Source organism: Ranitomeya imitator, chromosome 5 (genome assembly GCF_032444005.1).
Source record: "Ranitomeya imitator isolate aRanImi1 chromosome 5, aRanImi1.pri, whole genome shotgun sequence".
NCBI classification, from domain to species: domain Eukaryota; kingdom Metazoa; phylum Chordata; class Amphibia; order Anura; family Dendrobatidae; genus Ranitomeya; species Ranitomeya imitator.
The window spans coordinates 703,940,013-703,947,311 of NC_091286.1; the positions used below are offsets into that span (position 1 = coordinate 703,940,013).

Genomic DNA, 7,299 nt, shown 5'->3' on the forward strand with positions numbered 1-7,299 from the left:
CGTGCTGCCATTGTCACTGACACAGACGCATGACACTCGGTACAGGCCCGCATCAGAGCAGGAGCAGAGGTCATTAGCATATCGCATCAGAGCAGGAGCAGAGGGTCATTAGCATATCGCATCAGAGCAGGAGCAGAGGGTCATTAGCATATCGCATCAGAGCAGGAGCAGAGGTCATTAGCATATCGCATCAGAGCAGGAGCAGAGGGTCATTAGCATATCGCATCAGAGCAGGAACAGAGGTCATTAGCATATCGCATCAGAGCAGGAGCAGAGGGTCATTAGCATATCGCATCAGAGCAGCAGCAGAGGGTCATTAGCATATCGCATCAGAGCAGGAGCAGAGGGTCATTAGCATATCGCATCAGAGCAGGAGCAGAGGGTCATTAGCATATCGCATCAGAGCAGGAGCAGAGGGTCATTAGCATATCGCATCAGAGCAGCAGCAGAGGGTCATTAGCATATCGCATCAGAGCAGGAGCAGAGGGTCATTAGCATCTCGCATCAGAGCAGGAGCAGAGGGTCATTAGCATATCGCATCAGAGCAGGAGCAGAGGGTCATTAGCATATCGCATCAGAGCAGGAGCAGAGGGTCATTAGCATATCGCATCAGAGCAGGAGCAGAGGGTCATTAGCATATCGCATCAGAGCAGCAGCAGAGGGTCATTAGCATATCGCATCAGAGCAGGAGCAGAGGGTCATTAGCATATCGCATCAGAGCAGGAGCAGAGGGTCATTAGCATATCGCATCAGAGCAGGAGCAGAGGGTCATTAGCATATCGCATCAGAGCAGGAGCAGAGGGTCATTAGCATATCGCATCAGAGCAGGAGCAGAGGGTCATTAGCATATCGCATCAGAGCAGGAGCAGAGGGTCATTAGCATATCGCATCAGAGCAGGAGCTACACAAATAGATAGAAGAAAAGCCGGCAATTCAGCAGCCTCGTACAGTATAATCACTGCAGGAGCCGACATGATAGAAGAGATGGATTACATACAGTAAATACACATAGAATAGGTAGATATATAGATATCAGTGACAAATGCAATTACTACAGTGTGAGTGCAGCTTACTGTACATGTATTTAATTAATACAAGATTATTTTTCAGTAAAAAATGGCATGGGCTCCTGCGCAGTTTTCGTAACCAGCAGAGGGAAAGCTGACGGCTGCGGGCAGATGTTTATAGACTGGGAAGGGGGTAATAGCCTGGGAAGCTCCATGGGTATTAATACGTTTCAGAGTAAAATCTGACTCCTTCCTCAGGCCAAGACTTTCACATGTGGGCAACACAGGTGCAAAAGAAAACCTCCCTCGCCTTCATCATGGAGGTCTACTGCACATTTCTCCATTTTTATACAGGAAGCAGCCAGGCCATTAAGTGTTGGTTGGGTGAACTGGGGCATCTGTTTTGAGGAGTGCACTTGCATAGTGTTGGGTGGCCGCCTGATCTAATAGCATGAGCGTCTTTAACAGTCTGTAATCCAGGAGCATGTGTAATACTACACAGCCGCCCCTGCCATGACTTGACAGGTTTGGAATTGGCTGCTCCATCAGTATTTTGCACCTGTGCTGCTGCCGGCCTTTATCATGGGGTCTGCTGCATCCTGTGACTTGGTGCTGGCGAGGCTTTTCTGTCCTAGTTCTATCATTAACTATTTCCCATCTTACAGACTAAACCTATAGTTCTTATCCTACATCCTATACTGTCGCTAAGCCACTTACTACAGTATATATATATATATATCGCACTTACCCTGCACTATACACTAGTATACAGCAACACGTTCCGTGACTTATACTGTACATTACCATAACACGCACATCACTATTAGGCCGGGGTCACACTAGCGGTGAATACGGGCGAGTGCTATGCGAGAAAACATCGCCCTGCATTCGGACCAGTATTCATCTATGGGGCAGATCACATCTCCGTATTTTTTCTCTGTCGTATTCTACGTGTGTGCAAAATCGCAGCCGAGTCTCGCCAATGCAAGTCTATGGGTGCGAGAAAAATTGGACACCACCACCACCATGCGAGTGCTGTCCGATATTTACGCACCGATGTCCTTTGAAAAGCCGGCAATTCACGTGCTGCATACAGTGATATCCTACTGACAGGTTACAATAGAATAGAAATATACACATAGAATACATAGATAGGTGTATTGTATATGTATGGACAATAACCACCTATCACGATGTATTCTAGAGGAAAGTGATCAGAGAAGGAGGCTTCTGTCTGGACAATCCGCGGTGCAGTGAATTAGGAACCGTAATTACCCTAATAGAAGCCCCACATCAGAAGAGCGAGAAGGAAGAGATATTATTAAGAAAAATGAAAATTGTGGTAATGTGACCCCATCAGTAATGAGACTGTTAATCCTGTAGATAATTCTACTAATAAGTAATAAAATGTCCTTCGAACCGGAATCGAACCAGTGACCTAAGGATGTCTGTGCTCCACTACAGTCCTCCGCTCTACCAGCTGAGCTATCGAAGGCTCGTGTCCTGCCGCTCTCCTGCCGCCATCTCCTCGCTGCGTCTCCAGGTTTATGGGTCACAGAACACCGGACATTTCTATCATATATTATACCTGTGCATTATTTACTGATCAATAAGATTCTGACTGTAACAACAATAAGGAGACAGCAAAAATAAAAGGAGTCATCTTCCCATACCGGGAGTCGAACCCGGGCCGCCTGGGTGAAAACCAGGAATCCTGACCGCTAGACCATATGGGAGAAGCTGCGAATATGCAGCTCCAGCAATGAGCCGAGACCCTGAGATCCGACCGGTGGAGATGATGCAGGAGACTCTGGATGTTCTTCCCTTATTCGGACTCCTCCATACACAGATACAAGTGACGGCGGCTGCTGGAGCCACATCACAGGCTTGTGCCGCCCGTCACTTCATGGATCCTCCTCCCATCACTGCTGGAGATACAAAAAAAAAAAACTGACGTAGGAGGGATGGTTATGTTTTTGCTTCTTTAAGTCCTCACCAAGTAAGAGGAAAACTATCACTGGTGGTCTCTGCAGACTCAGATCTCTACGATCTTTCCCCACAGAGAGAAGCATTTTTTGCAGTTTCTTCTCTGCATAATCACAATACGAACATTCATCCAATGTACACGACATAACGGGTCTCCTAACAACAGTAAAACAGCCTGTCTGTGCCATTTTGTCAGTATAAGGCCGGCATCACACTCGGCGTAAGACAATACGGTCCGTATATTACGGCCGTAATACGCAGAAAAGTCCCCAAAATAGTGGTCCGTATCTCCTCCGTAGGCAGGGTGTGTCAGCGTATTTTGCGCATGGCATCCTCCGCATGTAATCCGTATGGCATCCGTACTGCGAGATTTTCTCGCAGGCTTGCAAAACCGACATACAATGGATCCATGGGCTCAAATAATCGTAAAAACATATATACTGTCTATATATATATACATATATATACATATGTCAGTAAGACACATGTATATATATTAATATTTCATCCAGCGCGAGATAGCTTTAAAGCCGGTAATTCAATTGTCGGCATTTCATTTCTCCTTCCCAAACCCGACATGATATTAGACATGGTTACATACAGTAACCCATCTCATATTAACATTTTTTTTGCATATTCCACACTACTAATGTTAGTAGTGTGTATCTGCAAAATTTGGGCGCTCTAGCTCCCGCCCAATTTTCTCCGCCAGAGTGGTAAAGCCAGTTACTGAGGGCAGATATTAATAGCCTGGAGAGGGTCCATGGTTATTGGCCCCCCCTGGCTAAAAACATCTGCCCCCAGCCACCCCAGAAAAGGCACATCTGGAAGATGCGCCTATTCTGGCACTTGGCCACTCTTTTCCCATTCCCGTGTAGCGGTGGGATATGGGGTAATGAAGGGTTAATGTCACCTTGCTATTGTAAGGTGACATTAAGCCAGATTAATAATGGAGAGGCGTCAATTATGACACCTATCCATTATTAATCCAATTGTCTGAAATGGTTGAAAAACACGCACACGTTATTACAAAGTCTTTTAATGAAATAAAGACACAGGTTGTTGGAATATTTTATTAGACTCTTAATCCACCTGAAGACCCTCGCTCTGTAACAAAGGAAAAATAAAAAAACAACAATATCCCATACCTTCCGATGATCTGTCACGTCCCATGCTGTAAATCCATCTGAAGGGGTTAAATTATTTTACAGGCAGGAGCTCTGCTATAATGCAGCTGTGCTCCTGCCTGTAAAACTCCAGCAAATGAATGGAAAGTAGATCAATGACCTGTAGTTACCTTCAGTTGCGGTGAGGCGCCCTCTGCTGGATGTCCTCATATGACCTCGAGGCTGGGAAAATATTCTGAAAAGTTCCCACGCTCGAGGTCATATGAGGACATCCAGCAGAGGGCGCCTCACCGCAACTGAAGGTAACTGCAGGTCATTGACCTACATTCCCTTCATTCCCTGGGGTTTTACAGCCACGAGCACAGCTGCATTATAGCAGAGCTCCTGCCTGTAAAATAATTTAACCCCTTCAGATGGATTTACAGCGTGGGACGTGACAGATCATCGGAAGGTATGAGATATTGTTGTTTTTTTTTATTTTTCCTTTGTTACAGAGCGAGGGTCTTCAGGTGGATTAAAACCCTTTAATTTAATAGCTAGAGCGCTGAAATTTTGCACATACACACTACTAACATTAGTAGTGTGGAATATGCAAAAAAAGGGATATGAGATGGTTTACTGTATGTAAACCATGTCTCATATCATGTCGGGTTTAGGAAGGAGATAGCAAAAGCCGGCAATTGAATTACCAGCTATAAAGCTATCTAGCGCTGTATGAAATATTAATATATATACATATATGTGTCTCACTGACATATATATATATACCTATTCTATGTGTCCACATTTATTCTACCTATTCTACTGTAAGCTGTCAGTGTGATTTTACTGTACACCGCACTGAATTACCGGCTTTTCTCTCTAACAGCGCTGCGTATTTCTCGCAAGTCACACTGCTGGTCCGTGTGTAATCTGTATTTTTCTCGCCCCCATAGACTTTCATTGGCGGATTTTTTGCGCAATACGGTGACAAACGCAGCATGCTGCGATTTTCTACGGCCGTAGAAAGCCGTATAATACGGATGCATAATATATGGCTGATAGGACATGACCCATTGAGAATCTTTGGGCCGTGTGTAATGCGTGTTTTACGGACGTATTTTATGCACTAATACGTCCGTAAAACTCGCTAGTGTGACGCCGGCCTAATAGTTCAGATAGGCGGCTCCTGTTGCTGCATGTAGTCAGTTAGCTAGGCGGTTTATTGTCAAATAGTTCAGCTATATGGGGCTCTCCACATATGGGGTATCAGCGGGCTCAGGACAAACTGAGCAACAACTTTGGGGTCCAATTTCTCCTGTTACCCTTGTCAAAATAAAAAATTGTGGGCTAAAAAATTATTTTTGAGGAAAGAAAAATTATTTTTTATTTTCACTGTTCTGTGTTATAAACTTCTGTGAAGTATTTGCGGGATCAAAGTGGTCACCGCACATCTAGATTAGTTCCTTGGCGGGTCTAGTTTCCAAAATGCGGTCACTTGTGGGGGAGCGCCAATGTTTAGGCACACGGGGGCTCTCCAAACGCGACATGGTGTCCATTAACGATTGAAGCTAATTTTCCATTCAAAAAATCAAATGGAGCTCCTTCCCTTCCGAGCCTTGCCATGTGCCCAAACAGTGGTTTACCCCCATATATGAGGCATCATGTACTCAGGAGAAATTGCCCAACAAATTTTAGGATCCATTTTATCCTGTTGCCCATGTGAAAATGAAAAAAAAAAATGAGGTTGAAATAACTTATTTGTGAAAAAAAGTATTTTTTCATTTTTGTGGATCAATTTGTGAAGCACCTGTTGGTTTAAAGTGCTCACTATGGATCTAGATAAGTTCCTTGGGGGGGTCTAGTTTCCAAAATGAGGTCACTTGTGGGGGAGCTCCAATGTTTAGGCACACAGGAGCTTTCCAAATGGGACATGGTGTCCGCTAAAGATTGGAGCCAATTTTTCATTGAAATAGTCAAATGGCGCTCCTTCCCTTCCAAGCCTTGTTGTGCGCCCAAACAGTAGTTCCCCCCCACATATGTGGTATCGGTGTACTCAGGACAAATTGTAAAACAACTTTCGGGGTCCAGCTTCTCCTTTTACCATTGGGAAAATTAAATTGTTACTCAAAGATCATTTTTGTGACTAAAAAGTTAAATGTTCATTTTTTCCTTCCATGTTGCTTCTGCTGCTGTGAAACACCTGAAGGGTTAATTAACTTCTTGAATGCGGTTTTGAGCAACTTGAGGGGTGCAGTTTTTCGAATGGTGTCACTTTTGGGTATTTTCAGCTATATAGACCCCTCAAACTGACGTCAAATGTGAGGTGGTCCCTAAAAGAAATGGTTTTGTAAATTTTGTTCTAAAAATGAGAAATCGCTGGTCAAATTTCAACTCTTAAAACTTCCTAGCAAAAAACAAATTTGTTTCCAAAATTGTGCTGATGTAAAGTAGTGTGTTGTATGTTATATATTTATAATGATTTCAACACTCCAATTAATTACTACAAATGATAGAGATATTGATTGGTTTTGTTATAAAATATGAATAGTATAACCTTAAGGGGGAGTCACACATAACGATATTGTTAATGATATCGTTGCAACGTCACGCTTTTTGTGACGTAGCACCGATCCCGCTAACGATCTCGTTATGTGTGACAGCGACCAACGATCAGGCCCCTGCTGGGATATCATTGGTCGTTGGGGAATGATCAGGACCATTTTTTGGTCGCTGATCACCCGCTGTCATCGCTGGATCGGAGTGTGTGACGCCGATCCAGCAACGTGTTCACTTGTAACCAGCCGCGCTTAGTAACCCGATATTTACCCTGGTTACCATTGTAAAAGTTAAAAAAAACAACACTACATACTCACATTCTGATGTCTGTCACGTCCCCCGGCGTCCACAAGGTTAAAACTGCTTTCGGCAGGAGCGCTGCTAATGTGTCAGCACCGGCCATAAAGCAGAGCATAGCGGTGACGTCACCGCTGTTACTGCCGGTGCTGACACAGTCAGTGCAGGGAAACTCTCGGCAGCAGCGCGTGCATTAGCAGCGCTCCTGCCGAAAGCAGTTTTAACCCTGTGGACGCCGGCGGGGGACGTGACAGACATCAGAATGTGAGTATGTACTGTTTGTTTTTTACATTTACAATGGTAACCAGGGTAAATATCGGGTTACTAAGCGCGGCCCTGCGCTT

General features: G+C 44.5%; 1 non-coding gene across 1 annotated transcript; it reads right to left on the reverse strand.

Moving 5' to 3' along the window:
* Positions 1-2,671: 2,671 nt before the first annotated feature.
* Positions 2,672-2,743, reverse strand: TRNAE-UUC (transfer RNA glutamic acid (anticodon UUC)). Its single transcript has one exon. It is a non-coding gene; the product is annotated as a tRNA-Glu (tRNA).
* Between the last annotated feature and the right edge of the window lie 4,556 nt (positions 2,744-7,299).